The sequence below is a fragment of the Pantherophis guttatus genome, chromosome 1 (genome assembly GCF_059756535.1).
Source record: "Pantherophis guttatus breed Tessera chromosome 1, ASM5975653v1, whole genome shotgun sequence".
Lineage (NCBI taxonomy): Eukaryota > Metazoa > Chordata > Lepidosauria > Squamata > Colubridae > Pantherophis > Pantherophis guttatus.
The window spans coordinates 317,776,392-317,794,978 of NC_142063.1; the positions used below are offsets into that span (position 1 = coordinate 317,776,392).

The 18,587-nt window shown below is 40.6% G+C and overlaps 1 long non-coding RNA gene across 1 annotated transcript; it reads right to left on the reverse strand.

The window, feature by feature from the left end:
• Positions 1-3,435: 3,435 nt before the first annotated feature.
• LOC117671473 (uncharacterized) lies at positions 3,436-9,753 on the reverse strand. Its single transcript, XR_009622809.2, has 4 exons — positions 9,739-9,753; positions 7,630-7,824; positions 5,616-5,739; positions 3,436-3,635 (listed from the first exon to the last, which is right to left on the reverse strand). It is a non-coding gene; the product is annotated as an uncharacterized LOC117671473 (long non-coding RNA).
• Positions 9,754-18,587: the final 8,834 nt, after the last annotated feature.

Genomic DNA, 18,587 nt, shown 5'->3' on the forward strand with positions numbered 1-18,587 from the left:
CTAAACCTGTGCATTTGGTTTTCTTGCCTAAATGTATAACCTTACTATTTTTAGTGGACCTGTCTTCAGTTTGCCATTTTTTTTACTAGAAGACTGATTCCGGAGCAATTCCTAATGGATGCTTTGAAAATGTTGGATATATTGTACATACCGGGTTATATTACAAAAACTGGTTGGCTTTGTTCTGGTCTAACTTGATTTGTAATTTAACTATGACCAGATCATGACATATTTGCTGTTGTAACTGGACTCTTATACCTTCTTATACTAAAAATATAATCAATTTGATTTCTGTTCATTTTGATTTCTGTATGCTTAATTGGGTGGTATTCATGCACATAGGTGTTGTTTTTGGTTATATGAAAAACGCGTTAGCAACAGCGAAATGTTTAAATTGGCAAGAACTGACAGGTCATTCTACTGCTTCATTTCTGTTTTTTCTGTCTCTATTTTTTCTTTCTTTCTCTTTCCAAGTTTGTCAATCTTGCTGATATATTCTTACAAATTCAGATTGAACTTGACCATAAAACCAAATTTGTTTTTCTATTTAGATTTTTTTTTTTTTTTTGGAAACACAGTAGTAGACAACCCATCCAGGTTCTGATCCGATTGTATTGTTTTAATTCAAGACAAAATCCTGAGAGGGGTCATCCAAACAATTATTATGCTGTAGGAAAGAGTTCGTTGAAATCAACTGACTATTGCATGACAAAAGCCTTCTTGATTACCTTTCCTGGTTTATTTGTTGCTAAAGTCTATTAGATGTTTCTGGTCAGGGTCTACAAGCTGCAATACTGAAGTTTATTGATAATGGAACAAAACATGTGCCTGAGCCTTTAAATGGAGCAGTATTGATGCAAATTTTTGGAATGATTCACTTAGTGATGGTAACTTACTTAGTGAAAGTAACTCACTTAGTAACGGTGTCAGCATTCAGGGAGGAGAAGCTGGAAAAAATATGAAGCCAGAGAGGGTTGAAACACAGGAGCAGTCAATGCCACATAGGTCAGAGCGTTGGAACAAAGGGATTCCACCTGACAAGTGTTCTGCTAGTAAAGTTAAAGTGTGTAATGTATGGTATGAGCCAAGATACTATAATGAAGTGTTGGCATTACCTAGAATTGAACAAATAAAGTGGAAAGAACCCATGGACAAGGATATGAAATCCATGGATGACCATAACGTGTTCACATTTATGACTTTGCCACAGGGTAGCAAAGCAAAGTGGGTATATAAGAAGAAAGTATTGCCCAATAATGAGGTTCAGTATAAAGCAAGATTAGTGGCACAAGGTTTTTCACAGTTGAAAAATGTGCACTATGATGAGGTGTTCGCGCCAACTGTAAAGAGTGAAAGCATAAGATTTGCACTGGCACATGGCCATAAAATTTGGCATTTTGACATAACCACTGTGTTCCTCAATGCAGAATTGGAGGAAGAAATTTACCAGGGTATGAAACTAAAAGCCTAACATGGTGTATAAATTGAACAAGGCCACTTATGTGCTGAAGCAGTCAGCCAGAAATTGGAATATCTGTCTATCTAAGGCATTGAAGGGTCTTGGGTTCAAGAGTTGTAGGCTGATGGTAGTATATACACTGGAAAGTTACAAGGTGGGGATTATAAACTATTAGCATTTGTGGATGATCTTTGTTTCATTGCAAGGATGTATCCAGTGGTGGGTTGCCCTCAGTTCGGACCGGTTCGCAAGAACCAGTAGTAAAACCGGCAGGAGGCTCCGCCCACCAACCCTGATGTCATCAGGAAGCTTCTGCGCATGCACAGAAGTGTGTGAGCGAAGTGAGCAATGTGAGCACGTGGGCACGGGGCCCTGTTGCAACCTGGTAGTAAAGGTAAGTAGATCCTACCCCTGCATGTATCATAGTAAAAGAGTTCTCAGGTATTTGAAGGGAACTGTGAATTTGAATCTTCAAATACAAGTATCTGAAGAATATTAAGTTATTCAATTTTATGTCTCTTCCAGTCATGAAGGAAGGAGTATCAGAATATTCATGACTGGGAAGACATGGTAACAAGGTCAGTCAATGAATAAGGCATAGCAACTATGTCAGCCAATTGGGAGCTGAGACAGACTGGGTCAGAGTGTGTCTTAGTCTGCAGCTTCTGAGTCTGTAAAGAGAAACCGAAACCAGAGAGTGTGTGTTAAGCTGTGAGCTGTGAAGCTGTGTGTGTGAACCTGTCTGCAGATCTGAGCTGAAATGAAACTGTGAATCTGCTGTTGGTATTGTAAACTTACTTCATGTATTATTGTGTATATAAAGAAGTTAATGAATCCTGCTGCATCAGTTTAACTGTGTGTGCTTCTGGATTTGTTTTTTGCAACAAACTCTGATAATGTTTCGTGGAATATGCCCTGTGTATCGTATCAAACAAATCTTTCAATCCAATTTACCTCACAGGATTGCTACTATGAAGATTTAGAAAAGGAAGTGCTATATATGCTGCCTTGAGCCCCTAGATAAAGATGGGTTATAATTGTAACACACAGAGAGACATACACACTATATAGATAGAGAGATATTATATGGGTTTCTCATTTAGAATATTTTCAATAGCTTGCTGAAGAAATCATTGGTGAATATCTCTTTTCCCTAGAGAAAACTGGAAAATCATCTATGTAATTTTCATTCCCAATACATTTGGTAGAGACATTGGAAAACCTATTTGGGCCTGGAATCAGCTGCTATGATCTCTAAACAAGCAAAACTTTATATAATCAGAGAACCAAAGTGTTATTGTAAGTTTTTGAATAGGCTGAACATTTAATGGACTAGGATAGCAATCAACCAGGCTCAGAATCCTCCAGAGATTCCTATGGAAACTTCTATACTTTTGACTTAGCAGTGTTTTCAAAGTATCCCATGTGGCATCCCAAATGGATCCAGTTTTTATTTAAAAAGTAATTTCTGAAAAGTTTAACCCAAATATCATTTACATTTGATTTTTAAGTGTTTTGTGTTATCAGTAGTTGTACACGTGCATCTTAACACTGAATGACCTGGAATGCCAGCATTCTCATGAATGTTAGCTTGTATGTGACAATATCTGAATGGATGAACCAATGAATATTAATAAGCATCTGAATAAAATTTTTGTTCTCAGTTTCTAGACTTGAAAACTAGAAATGCCCCTCTATGCACTTAGAAAAATCATCTGCTATTCAGATAAGAATGATCATTTTCCCCTACAGAACTCAGATATCTCAATTTTTGTAAAATTGTGTTCAACTCAAAATTAAACAAAAAGAGTGTGAAGCACTTGCAGTACTCAAGGTAATTTCTAGGTAATTTCCACCTAGTCACAAGGAAAGTATACATTTGTCATGTTATTAATCTCAGTTTGGTCAACTTTTTCTAATTAGTATTTAATCCCAGTTTGATACAGTAAAGGAGTATAATAATTACCAATTATCAATTGCTATTATAGATTTTTAATATACAGATCAACAGGTTAAACTGTTATCTTTTTCCAGATTATACATTCAATCAAAATATTTGTATCTCAGCAAGATTGCTTGCACACCTTCCAGCCACCATGTTTCAATATCTTCTTCAGAACTCTTCAGACTCTTCAGACTTTTCCTGATATTTTATGCGGGACGACCGTGGGGAGACCTATAGACATTTTTTTCAAAAAAGAAACAAGAATTGCAGATTTAGAAATGAGAGAGAACTATAAATCATCAGGAAATCAATTTTTGAAAATACTGGTATTAATAGACAATGTTCTTTAAAAGCCTACATAGTATATTGTTCTAGAGTTATTAACTGATTGTATATTTTTTCATTTGTTATATAACGTATGGCAGGGATGTCAAACTTGTGTCATCACAGCAGCATCACGTGACGTATCCCGCTTTGCAAAACTGGGCATGGATGTAGTCAGCATGTGACTCACCTGGCCCGTGGGCTGCGAGTTTGACAGCCCTGCTTTATGTGTTCAGTTACTCCCATCCCCAGAAGCAGCATTTGTTCAGAATTTGTTCTGGTATTCAAGAGAATTACCATTACTATGGGAAATAGTGCAACTGACTGAAAAAAAAAGTTCATGTTAGAAGCATAAAGGAAGGGAAGGAGAGAAACCATTCATTGATCGATTATATTAAAAGAACTCTGTGGGAAAACACACAGGGCAACTAAAGAAGGGAGTGTGAGAAAAAGTCTTAATGGTCAAGATGGACAAATCTCATCCTAATACTTCAAAGTGATTTCAAACGATAAAAAATAATGCTCAACAGGAATGTAGAAAGAATCAATAGGTCAATACAGTTTTTTTTTAATTGGAGATGTTCTCTGATGGGTTGGGGTAAAAGAATGTAAAACGATAACAAGAGCATCATATTATTATGACATCAGCTGTTCCCCTATTGTACAGGAATCAGCCTGGAGCCATTATGTTCCCACAAGCGGTCTAAGACCAACCACTCTTAAATTCTGTTAATCTTTATTTAGCACCAAAATAGCACTAATCATTAAATTCCTGTGCATGGGCATGAGCAATTAATGGGAATTTAACATGTGACCTTGATCTTTTGCTTCTGACAGATGTAGATGTAAAGTATAGGTATAGGTATTGGTATAGCTCAGGGGTCTGCAACCTTAAATACTCAAAGAGCCATTTGGACCCATTTCCCACAGAAAAGTAAACACCAGGAGCCACAAAACCTGGGTGGACGTGGCCAACTCGATGTCACTCACTTCCACCAATCACATGAGCCCCCCCTAGCAATGCCTACCCAGCCAGTCATTAGGGCAGAGAACCAGTTATTAAAAAACACCAGGAACCAAAAAATCATTTTGACATCTCTTTCTCTCCCCCCTCCCTCCCTCTCTCTCTGTATCTCTCTATGTCTCTCTCTCTCCCCCTCTTCTCTGTATCTCTGCCTCTGCCCTGCCCGCTTCTCTATCCCCCACTGTCACCCTTACCTTCTCAGGCCAGATGAGGAGTGACTGGGAGGGGAGGGCGAGGGGTGGGGCAAGGCAGTGGTGGGATCACCTGACAGGGAGCCACAGCAGAGGGCCCCAAGAGCCGCATGCGGCTCTGGAGCCACAAATTGCTGACCCTTGGTATAGCTATAAGGCTGCCCAGCTAGAGACCAAGTCTGGGTGGTTTATATTACTGAGAATAAAAAATAATAATAAACAAAGAGACTGTATGTATAAATGTGGAGACACTAATTCTAAGCAGTACACAACACATAGTCCACAAGGGCTGAAGAGCCCCCTACTCAGAAGCCTGGGAAAACAACCAGGTTCTTAAAGACTTCCTCAACACCATTACATCAGAGAGATATGCATCTTAAGAAAAAGAAAAATCCAAAGTGATTTTAGTAGTATTTAAATTTAAAATGTTTCCTGACAATTAAAACCATTGCATTTATACTGCTGCAAAGAAGATCAAAAATTACTTCTTTAAATATTTATCTTTTTCTTTCTCTTTTTTATCTTTCTTTTACTTTTATCATTTTTCACTTTTTCTTTTAATTTTTCATGATTTTTATCTTTCCTAGATTTATGTTTCTGTAGTTTTTAATCCTGCGCTGCTGCATTTGTTTAGAGCAGAATAAGAGATTCAGGTATATAGTGTTGACTTACCATCTACAGCAAACCAGGCCACCAGCACAGTCTCCTGATTGTTCAGCAGGAAATGGACATGATAGTCTACAGGAGCCACCACTTTGGAAACAAGCAATGTTGGCAGGGTCGCTTTGGCCAGCTACTGTATAAGAAAGAGGGGGGGATACCATTGGCATTTTAGAATCTGTATTTATTTATTATTACTAATTATATTTTATTATTTTCATAAATATTACACGTTTCATGATTTACATTCATTTTACAAATAATAATAATAAGAAATCCAAAATATTAGAATTCAAAATACTTGAATACTGTTGGCATTGACAAAATCCCTAACAGTCAATAGTAGAAGGCAGCTTTACTTGGAAAAGGTTAAATCCTGTGACAAAACCTTTAATAACATCAAACAACAACATCTGCCTGTCCCCATTCATTGGGAAGGACTTGATAGGTAGATAAAAGTGCCAAATCTAATCTAAACATTTGGCTGACTGTCCAGAAACCAATAATAATAAAATGTTGATAATGGTGTCGATGCTGTACTAGGAAATGATATGAGCTAAATTCAAGCCCATTCTCACCTATGGAAGGCTATATGGATGGCTATATGGAAACTGCTAGTGGAGAAGACAGTATATCAGCTCAGCTATTTAAAATCCCTAAAGATTATTCTGTTAAAGTGCTGCACTCCAGCTCTCCAGTATTCCAGCAAATTTGGAATACTTACAGTAACAATGCAATAGTGCTCATTTGACAAGCTAGCAAGGTCCCACTAAAATCCTATATGCTAAATTTCAAAATGTGAACTAACCACTTACCAGAAGTATAAATTGGGTTTTGAAGAGGAAAGGAACTAGAGATCAAATTAATAACATTCACTAGATTATGGAGAAAGCAAGGGAATTCCAGAAAAACATCTACTTCTGTTTCATTGACTATGCTAAAGCCTTTGATTGTATGGATTGCAAAAGTGTGGCAAGTTCTTAAAGAGAGAGAAGTGCCAGACCACCTTACCTATCTCCTTGGAAACCTCAAGAAGCAACAGTTAGAACTAGACATGGACCAATCAATCAACCTGTCTTCTATAATAATGCCATGAATTCTCTTAGCAGTTTGCCCTTTTTTAAAAAAAAAAAATCCTTTTTCTTTTTCTGTGATGATATCTGAGAGGGATACTGTTGGAAACATAATAAATAACATAAAATAATATTTTGTGAGTGTATCTTCAGACATTCATCTTGAAAGACTTGCAAATGAGTCTTCCCATAGATATAATAATGTTTAACAATACAAGTTTTCCTACTTTTCAGGAGATATCAATGCTTTATTCTAATGGATTTGGCACATCCAAATTATCAGGCCCATTTTGTCATTAAGTGGAACAAATCTTTGTTCAGAGACCAGCTTCAGGATTAAAGATACACTCACAAAATAAGATAGCAATAGCACTTAGCAATAGACTTATATACTGCTTTATAGTGCTTTACAATCCTCTCTAAGTGGTTTACAGATTCAGCATATTACCCCCAACAATCTGGGTCCTCATTTTACCCACCTCAGAAGGATGGAAAGCTGAGTCAACCTTAAGCCTAGTGAGCTTTGAACAGCCAAACTGCAAGCAGCCGACAGTCAGCAGAAGTAGCCTGCAGTACTGCACTCTAACCACCGTGCCACCATGGTTCAAGATACTATTTTATCTTATTTATTATGTTTCCAACAGTATCTCTCTCAGATATGATGGGAGAAAAAGAAATGGGATTTTTTTAAAAAAAGAGCAAACTGCTAAGATAAGTCATGGCATTATTATAGAAGACAGGTAGATATGCTCCCCCTGAGACATTTCTTGTTGGAAAAATAAGGTGGGAACAGCCCTCTTAACTTTTGTAGATTGAAATACCCTTAACGCTCTTTGACTGGTGGTCAATACCAAAAATAAAATAAGTAAAGTATCATTGTGAAAAGTATTTGAAATTAATCTCAAGTATACTTCTCCTCTAGACCATCTGGGTCATTTTAGTTCTCTCCTTACCTGTGACAGCCTGGTGGGAAAACAAGAAGATGGCAACAAGGAGGAATAAAGCCTTCATGGCTGAAGCTCAGAGCAACCAGTTCAAGAGGCAGGAGTCTCTAAATTGGGTCAAGTGAGACCGAGCAGTTCTTTGCTGCGGCTATTTATGAAGCTTTAAGAAGCACAAGGGTCAAAGGTGGCTTAATTTTTGGCAACCTGGAGGAATGACAATATCACAATTACATTGGCATCCTTTTTTTAAAAAAAATCTACCCTCTGGTGGGCTGTTTCCTGAAAGGATTCAGGATTGGAGGAGAAAAGAGGTGGTTTAAAAACTGCCTTCCTGAGTTTCAGAACAAAGTTCAGTCAGTTAAGCATTTCTTCCCTAGCAGAGATTCAAATGCAAGATGTAAATGTCATTTCTTTGCCCTTGCTGTTATTTGGCATTGAAAGATGCAATCCTTCTGTACATCAGATTCTAGATATTAAAACAGCAATTGTAGCAGATATCTACCTTTTTTGTAGATGTGTGTAAATACATGCCACATATTTGAAAAATTAAGTACTATGTAACTTATTTATGAATGCTCTACTCTCATTGGCATTTACTACCCCCCCACACACAAAGTATAACAATATGAGATTGCAGCTTGCTAGATGAACTTGTAAGAACTATGCTAAATAAATTCCTTTATATTTATAACAATTTTCTGCATTTAGTTCTGTTGCCCTTAAGTACCGTACCAGCCCAAGGTTTACGAAATCACCCAAGTACTTAATTTTGAAAGCAAGATGATAAAAATTAAAAATGTTCAACTCAAAACCAAAAACGAATAAATAAAAAACCATAGCAGTGTTAATATATATTTTCACTGCCTACCTAAGCATGATTTGAAGTACAGTAATCAAATCTCATTTTTGTGCATAATTTGTAAGAGGTGTGCTGTCTCATACTGTGTTTTTCCATTTTGGGGTGTATGACAAAGATTGTAATTTGTTGACAGATTCATATATGAAATATCTTATCTCTTAGGCCTTTCCCCATGGTTAATTAAAAGTGTAATCCATATATGCTTGAATAGATGGGAAACTATACCATAAAACAATATATACAGTGCCCATTGCCAATCCCTGATCTGCACTATTACTTCTGTTCCAATTTGCAGGTGAATGCTGGTATCCTTATTTCAACTGAGCAAGACATGTTAAGCAAATTAATTGGATAAAGGCTTCAGCATTACTTCCTCAAATGTTACTAGCAATCAAGGAAACAAAACAGTGATGTAAGAATGGGCAGTGATAGGAGATGTTTTATTTTGCCTGTTTTCATGGCAAAACATGGCATGGCAAAATAATAGATGAGTCTAAACACCTGTTTCACAAGTTTTGAAAGATAGCTCGATTCATACTTTTAAGCTTTTCCACTAAGGAGTTTGCAGGCTGATCACTCTTTCAAGCCCACTGAACAAACTTGTGGAGATATGGAAAGGTGTAATCCTTGCTCATAGAACAAGTAATTACACTCTCTGCAAAGCATGTATTTCAGGTAGTCTCCAAAATAGCTGGTATGTAGACTTATAGTAATTTGTAAAAAGAAAATCATTCAAGAGAGCACATTTCTCTCAAAATTGGATCACTTTTGCAGGCTATTGAATAACCATGGGGTAAGCCCCCCCTCCCCCAAACAACTATGGTTTCTGGCTTTTCAGGAGAGTATGGCTTTTTCCACAACTGGCACTTTCTATGAGATGAGGAGAAAAAGTGAATGACAGTGGAGGACAATACCTGAAGATCAGCAGGATGTCCCTGCAGCACCTGAAGTGATTTGAATCTGCTCCACTGTAGGTCACCTGATTTACTCACCAAATGCATAGGTGGTGAAGTGAATTAAAAATGTAACATCATGAAACAGCCATTAGTTGCTCAAGAGGAAAACTTTTTTACTTTACAGCTAAGGACCACATAAAACTATCTTACGCATGAGGTTTTTTTTTAAATTTGATTTATATGCCGCCTTTCTCCGGAGACTCAGGGCGGCTTACAATGCGTTAAGCAATAGCCTTCATACTTTTGTATATTTATACAAAGTCAGCTTATTGCCCCCACAAACTGGGTCCTCAATTTACCTACCTTAGAAAGGATGGAAGGCTGAGTCAACCTTGAGCCTGGTGAGATTCGAACTTGCAGTAATTGCAGACAGCTGGTGCTAATCACAATGCTTTTAGTCTGCTGAGCTATCCAGGCTCCTGGAGTGAGGAAGTGAGGAATATTCCTTATTCATTTAAGGTTTCAGAAGCTAGCACAACTGTCTTGAAGGGCAAAGACCAGCTCTGCTCCTTGTGCAGCAACATTTTTGCCTAAACTGCCTGATTTCACTGCCAGGTTGGCCTTGAAATATTCAAGACTTTTAGTTCTTTGTGACTTTAACCTGCACCTGGGTTATCTTGAATCTGGAAAAGCTTAGGGGTTCATGGCCATCATGGAAACTATGGACCTGATTCAATTACAGAAGGCCTGACACGCACAAGGGGCACCTACTAGTTCTAGTCACGTGTTGGTTTCTTGGTTATCACCAGAACAATTAGGATACCCAATTGAGATTTTAAATATTTGAAAGTTAAATTGCTGAATGTATTAAAGTTTTTATTTACTTTTTTTAAAAAAGTCATTATTCAAAATGTAAACCTGTTCAAGGAAAATGTTTGGGGAGGGGGAGACACCAGAAATGTAAAGATAATGTATTCTTGCGGATTCCCCCCCCCCCAGTGTTTTATAGGCCATTCCAACTCTATCCTGACACAGTCAGCAAGGAAATGGTTTTTTTTTTTATCCCATTCCTTTTGTCTCTGAAATATTTCATCAGTTAGACAGCATCATCCAACTTTATAACAATAATTAATCCTAAACCATATGTAGACACTATCATGCTGGGCATAGTCATTTAATGTCCCACGAGGTAAATCTTTAATTCAAAGTTATCAATTCATCAGCATTTCTCAGACCTATTATAATTTTTTTAGAGGCATTGGTGGGTTGATCCCACAAAATTCTTCCTATTGGAGAGAAATAAGGGAGGGATAATTTGTAATCTTTTAACCTGGGCTATATAGTAGCAGAAATATAATGAGGGCAGAGAGTTTAGTAAAATTCCATCCAAGCTGCATAGCATTCTCTGCAATTCCTGAGTCTTTGAAATAGTTGAAGCTACTGAGGGGCATAAAAATAAAAGAGAATTCAATAATCCAGTCTAGCTAAAAGTCACATTTTAGGCAGAACTATTCTAACAAAGAGAACGTTTTTGGTTTTCTTTTTAGCCTGATAAATTTTAATTATGCAATAATTATATTATTTTTATATCATTGAAGGTTTTTTTTTTCTTTCCAGTTCTTTAGTGCAATACTTCTAGAGCATGGTTTGGCAGTCAAAGCTGGGTGGCATCAAAATTAAATAAACAAACAAACAAACAAACAAACAAACAAAGCAAAGTACACCAAAATGATGAATAAAGTAAGGTACATCAAAACCATATTGTCTTGTCTAGGAAATATTGAGCAAACTGAAAATCAAGTGTTTTACACTGCCAAAAAATCCCCACCCCCACTAAACTATGGAAATTAACAAATTTAGTTGTAAATTTTGCAACTAGCTATTGTGTCAGGCCTGGAAGCCGTCTTGTGCTTTGGGCCTTTAGGCCTGCTACAATCCAGGCTGTGGGAAACTGGGAGGGGGGATTGTGTGGAGAATGGGTAACATGTAGCCAAAATATTTATATCCAAATATTTTATTTTATATCCAATTTATATACTGCCCTTCTCCCTGAAGACTCAGGGCGGTGTACAGCCGAATAAAAACATAAATTACAAACATTAAAACAGTATTAAAAGAATATATATAAATTTGGCCCCATAATTTAAGAACAATAACAAACCCATTGAAAACATTTAAAAATTAAGAAAAAAAAGTTAAGCCAGCCCAGCTTGCTGAAAAAAGAGGGTTTTAAGGGCACGGTGGAAGGCACCGAGGTCTTGGATTCTCCTAATCTCTGGGGGCAGTTGGTTCCAGAGGATGGGTGCCTCCACAGAGAAGGCCCTCCCCCTGGAGGTCACCAGCCTACATTGTTTGGCTGATGGCACCCCGAGGAGGCCCTCTCTGTGGGAGCGCACAGGTCGATGGGAGGCCGTCGGTAGCAGCAGGTGGTCTCGAAGATATCTAGGTCCTATGCCATGGAGCGCTTTAAAGGTGATAACCAACACCGGAAGACCACTGGGAGCCAGTGCAGCTCACGCAGGAGAGGTGTTGTATGGGAGCGCCATGCAGCTCCCATAACTACCCGCGCAGCCACATTCTGGACCAGTTGGAGCCTCCGGGTGCCCTTCAAGGGGAGCCCCATGTAGAGAGCGTTGCAGTAGTCCAGGCGAGAGGTGACGAGGGCATGAGTGATTGTGCGCAGGGCATCCCGATCAAGAAAGGGCTGCAACTGGCATATCAGGCAGACCTGACAAAAAGTCCCCCTGGCCACAGCCGTCAGATGTTCCTCCAAGGACAGCTATGTATCCAGAAGGACCCCCAGATTGCGGGCCCTCTCCGAGGGGGCCAAAGACTCGCCCCCAATAGTCAGAGATGGAGTCATCTGACTAAATAAAATTCCTTTCTCAGAAAGTCAAGAAAAACTTGCTCTGTACTTGCCCTGCACGTGGATGGGTGTGATTGAGAAACATCTCCTGTTGGAATGGGGTCTGATTGGGCCATGTGATGGACATATGGGTGCTGGGCAGGGACTTGAACTTTCAACTGGGTGGGGAAAACCTGGAAGCTTTCAGATTCAGGTTTTCCCAGATGTGCCAACATGGCTTCTCTAATAAAATGGAATTTTGAGGAATTCCAAGCCTTGGACGGACGCATGGAGGATACTATTTGGAATGCTGACATAATGTTGTTTATAAAAAGATATAATGTCCTTGTAACTAGTTGGGACTAGTTTCTGGAGAAATATGCAAAGCTGTGTGTTTTATGGTTCTTTAAAAGCAGAGTTTAAGTTACTCATTAATTTGCTTATTGCAACAGGAAAGTTACTGGTATGAATATCAAGACTGGGCTGCTAAATCCAGACAACTAATAGATGGTCATCAAAGTCAATCAGAGAGTTCCAACCTATATGGATACCTATGTATGTAGGCCAAAACTAGTAGCTCTAAACTGAACAAAAGTATGGTTGGGCTGGTGAAAAATAATTAATTGAATTCAGCATTCCCACTTGTGGGCCATGGTCCTGTTACCTTCTGTTGGAGGGATAAAAAGAAGAGTGTTTAAACCTGGCCTTCTAGATAAACTCTGCAGATGCAGATATGTTCTAGGCTTGTGCTCATATCAACCAATCTGTTTGTCTTGAGATCGTGACCACAGAGTCCAACTACTACTGCCTTGAATAAATGTATATGTGCATAGTGGTTATCCAGAGGGTATGTCTATCTCAACAATAAACATGTACTGGCATATCCAGGACATTTAGAGAGATTTATGATTATGCATAAATTTGTATCCATATTGTTTTGCTATATGAACTTCCCAAGTTCAGGTGTTAAATCCAGTCTGGTAATCAACAGAGGCACAGGCATGTACTTCATGGCCCCCAAAACAGGGGTGAAATCCAGCAGGTTCTGACAGGTTCTGGAGAACTGGTAGCAGAAATTTTGAGCAGTTCAGAGAACCAATCAGTAGCGGAAATTTTGAACAGTCCAGAGAACCAGCAAATACCACCTCTGGCTGGCTCAGAGTGGGGTGGGAATGGAGATTTTGCAATATCCTTCACCCAGGAGTGGGGAGGGAATGGGGAAGGGGTGGGTTCTATTTACTTTTACTACCAGTTTGCAACGGGAGCACGCACGCGCACGCATTTCTGCGCGTGCGCAGATCATCCATTATGACATCCAGGCGGGTGTGCAGAGCTTCCCACCGCTTTTACTACCAGTTCACAAGAACCGGACAGCATCAGAAGCAACCCACCATTGGAATGGGGATTTTCAGTATCCTTTCCCTGGAGTAGGGTGGGAATGGAGATTTTGCAGTGTCCTTCCCCTGCTATGCCCAGCAAACTACACCCACCAAGCCACACCCACAGAACCAGTTGTAAAAAAATTTGGATTTCACCACTGGCCCAAAATGACATTAAACTTCTTTCTCCTCTTGCCTTTCTCATGCTGTCTCCCATTTCCCATCTCTAGGAATAAGATTTAAAAAAATAAAGTGCTTTGGCAGGCTGTTCCTACTAGCTACCCATCAGCTCTGGATTTTGGCCATGAGTCTGGCATCAGGATGCCAGCTTGAGCAATATATTTATTTATTTATTCATATAAATAAGCCGGGTGCGCTTCAAGGTGTTGGTGACCACCTTTAAAGCGCTCCATGGCTTAGGGCCGGGGTACTTACGAGACCGCCTACTGCCACCAATAGCCTCCCACTGGCCAGTACGCTCGCACAGAGTGGGCCTCCTCAGGGTGCCGTCCGCCAGACAATGTCGGCTGGCGACCCCCAGGGGGAGAGCCTTCTCTGTGACGGCGCCCACCCTCTGGAATAACCTTCCCCCAGAGTTACGTATAATAACAGACCTCCGGATTTTTCGTCGGGCCCTGAAAACTTATTTATTTCAACTAGCTGGGCTGGCTTGAGCTAAATTTTAAATTGATTTTAAATTGGGTTGTTTTAATTTACGGCCAGAATATTTAATTATTTTAATACTGTTTTTTAAATTTTGTATGCTTTGTTTTTACTTAGGCTGTGCACCGCCCTGAGTCCTATTTGGAGAAGGGCGGTATAGAAATTTAAACAAACAAATAAATAAATAAATAAATAATAAATAAATATACCCAATACTAATGTAGATAAACAATTAAAACACATGTTATTGAGACTTTTCCAGTTAACAATAAAACTTAGGTTATCGTGCTGCTCTAGGATAATGCATTTTACCTATTATAGATTATCAGACAGAAAACATGCCTCCACACAAAAACATGTGTACACACCAAACAAAATGTGCCAGAAATTTTAAATCCAAGTAAAATAAAATGACAAAAGAGATTGTACTTGGTGCTGGCAATACCTTAATGTAACTGTCAGGTAGCTGAAAACATTTCAATCTGCAGAGGTGGAATGTTCTGGAAAATATTGAAACATTTTGTTCGTACTGTAGACCATGGAAATTTGGCAGTTTTTGTGGAAAGAAATATTTCAAAACATAAAATGATTCATACTGTTGTGGATGGCACACAATCCAGAATATCGTCTGCCACTTCCTATTTTACAAGACTTATTCCAAGAAACTGTCAGATTGGCTCACATCAACCAACTGATATGGTCCAAAAAAAGAATGGAAGTTCTAAGTAAAACTGAAACACCTTAACTTTGGAAATGGCGTGTTAAAAAATAGTAACCATATGCAACCGTTCCCAGTTGAGCTCGGTTACACGATCTTATCTGGTGGCAATGGAAGCAGCGAAGCGGGCAGACTTCTCCGCCCTCATCGCGTCTGCAGATAATTGCCTGGCCGCCCTGTTCAGGGTTGTCCTGCTCCCTCCTGAATCGGAGGGCAGGGGAGGATCCTTTGCAGGGAGGTGCCGAGGAGTTTAGTCAGCATCTGCTGGATAAGATCGCTCAGATTCAGGACTGTCTGGACTCTGACTGGGCAGGGTCAGATGGTGAGGAGACAGCTGGTCTTGTGATTTGGGAGGAGTTCGATCCTGTCACCCCTGAGGAAGTGGACAGGATTATGGGGAGGCTGAGTGCCACCACGTGTGTACTGGACTCGTGTCCCTCCTGGCTTGCTTATGCGGCCTGAGAGGTGACAAGTGATTGGATCCAGGCAGTAATAACGGCATCTTTGGGGGAGGGGATCTTCCCCGCCGCCCTGAAGGAGGCGGTGGTGAGACCCCTCTTCAAGAAACCTGCCTTGGATCCAACCATATTGAATAATTTTCATCCGGTCTCCAACCTTCACTTTGTTGCGAAGGTTGTTGATGTTGTGGCTCCATTACCTGAGCCTGTGTTATTGGCAGGAGAGGACTCCGAGAGTGAAGGAGAGGAGTTGGTCCCAGAGGTCTCTCCGGGACCCTCCTCTCTGGCAATGCCTTCGGTGTCCTCCGAAGGTCAAGAGATAGGCCTGGGGCCAAGCACATCCATGCAGCCACAGGTGGACACCTAATGAGGAAGATGAGTCTTGGCTGGACCCTTGTCAGCATCACAGAGATAAGCGCATGCAGCAGAGGAAGAGGCGTGCCAGGGATTAGGCTGAGTCACTGGACCACACCCCACAGGGTATAAAAGAGGGTGTGGTGGCCGGTTCAGCTCTGTGACAAGCAAAAAATGGATATCGGACAACCTTCTTTGTATTTACTGGACTTTGTTGATTATTGTATATTGGCTTTGTTCCCGGATGAAGGGAGAAACTCCCCCCTCGTGAGTAAAGAATACCTGGCAGCCAGCCACTGGGTTGCTGCCAATTCTGATACTGGATAAACTGTTGTCGGCTGAGTTCTTTAACTGTTGCCTGTCTGTGGGGGTATGTGTGTGAGACAGGGACAGAACAGTTGAGAGCTTGGTGGCTCAGTAGCTCCCATCGGTCCTGGAGGAAACAGACTACCTGGATTTGTACCAATCGGGTTTCAGCCCGGGGCATAGCATGGAGACGGCATTGGTTGCACTAGTGGATGATCTCTGGAGGGCTCAGGACAGGGGACACTCCTCTGTTCTGGTCCTCTTGGATCTTTCGGCGGCTTTTGATACCATCTACCATGGTATCCTGCTGCAACGACTCGAGGGGTTTGGAGTGGGAGGCACTGTTTTACGGTGGTTTTCCTCCTATCTCTCGGGCCGTACGCAAGCAGTGTTGGCGGGGGGCAGAGATCGGCTATGAGGCCCCTCACTTGTGGGGTGCCCCAGGGGTTGGTTCTCTCGCCTCTCCTGTTCTATATGAAGCTGCTTGGGGAGATCATCCATGGTTTTGGGGTACAGTATCATCAGTATGCTGATGATACCCAGCTTTTTATATCCACTCCGAACTAGCCTAGTGATGCCCTCGATGTGATGTCCCATTGCTTGGAAGCATTATGGACCTGGATGGGGAGGAACAGGCTCCGACTCAACCCCGCCAAGACCAATTCGCTGTGGGTACCGGCATCTGGGTCCAATTGAGATATTCCATCATTGACCATCGGGGGTGAGGTGTTACCCCCTGTGGATAGGGCCTGCAACTTGGGTGTCCTTCTGGATTCACGGTTGTCTCTGGAAGATCATGTAGCGACCGTGACCAGGGGGGCATTTGCCCAGGTCCACCTTGTGCATCAGCTGCACCCTTACTTGGACCAAGATGCCCTACGCACCATTACTCATGTGCTAGTCACCTCCTGTCTTGACTACTGCAATGCTCTCTACCTAGGGCTGCCCTTGAAAACCACTCAAAGGCTTCAACTGGTGCAGAATGCGGCTGCGCGGGTTGTGATGCGAGTGTCCCGACACCCCTCCTGCTACCGGTTGCCCTTTGGGTGAGGTTCAAGGTGCTGGTTATCACCTATAAAGCCCTTCATGGCCTAGGCCCAGGATACTTGTCGGACCCCCTGCAGCCAGCAACAATCTCCAATCGCCCAGTGCATTCCCACAGACAGGGCCTCCTCGGGGTGCCATTGGCCAGACAATGTTGGCTGGTGACCCCCAGGGGGAGAGCTTTCTCTGTGGGTGCACCCACCCTTTGGAACCAACTTCCTTTGGAGCTCCGGATGGCCCCTAATCTTCACTCATTCCGCCATGATTTGAAGACCTGGTTGTTTCATAGCCTGGACTGATGGGGGGGGGTTATTAATAGTTTTAAATTGATTTTAAACTGTTTTAATTTGAACTTTTAATTTCATATTGTTTTAATGTGCAATTGTGCATTTTATTGTTGTGAGCCGCCCTGAGACCATTGGAGATAAGGCGGCATATAAATTGCATTAAACTTAAATTTAAATTAAATCTTTTAAAGCCGTAGGCTAATAGTCAAATTGCCTCAGATGATGGAGGTTATCTATTCACAAGGTGGTATCTGTACACAGCCAGAATATGCACCATAAGTACAAAGTTATTGAATAAAAGAAGACCACTGCATGTATAAGAATTTACCCCATTCAGATTTGTCACATAAACTGAGATTTCTCCTGGATTCACAGCTTCTTTTTGAAGAAAGATGGCAGCTATGTCTGGGGGTGTTTGTACAACTGTACCTTAGGTACCAATTATGCCTATTCCTACACTGGGAGGCAATGCTCATAGTCACTCATGCCTCAGTCATTATTGATTGAACTACTGCAACATGCTTTACATAGGACTGCTCTTAAAGACCATCCAGAAGCTACACTTGGTCCAAAATGCAATGGCACTTACAGATGCATCTCTTTATGCTCATGTAACCCTGCTACTCTGAGATCTGTACTAACTTCCAATAGACATCCAGGTGCAATTCAAGGTGCTGGTTATCACCGATGAAGCTTTACATGGTATAGGAACAAGTTACTTGCAGGACTGCCTTCTTTCAAGAACATATGCCTACCAATATGGTCCGATAGGGAGGGCATGTTCCCGGGACCTTCTTATCAATCTTGTCATCTTATGGAACTAGGAAGTGTGCCTTTTCTGTGGTTGTCTTTGTTCTCTGAAACATATGTATAATTTAATAATTTAATAAATAAAATAAAGATAAAGATAAGTCCCAACTTATTTGGCTTTCCTCCCATGCATTAGGGGCCAGTTGAGTGGAGTCCCCTTTTAGTCTCCCTTTTGGTTACCATTTTTATATTTTGTATTTTATATTTAGATATTGTTTTTGTTTTAACATTGTATATTTTGAGGAAGGGGCTGGTTTACTGTTCTCTTTTTGTTATATGCCATTCAGAATCAACTTGTCTGCATTGGGCAGCCTTATAAACCTAGTAAAAAAAACCAATGTTTATAAG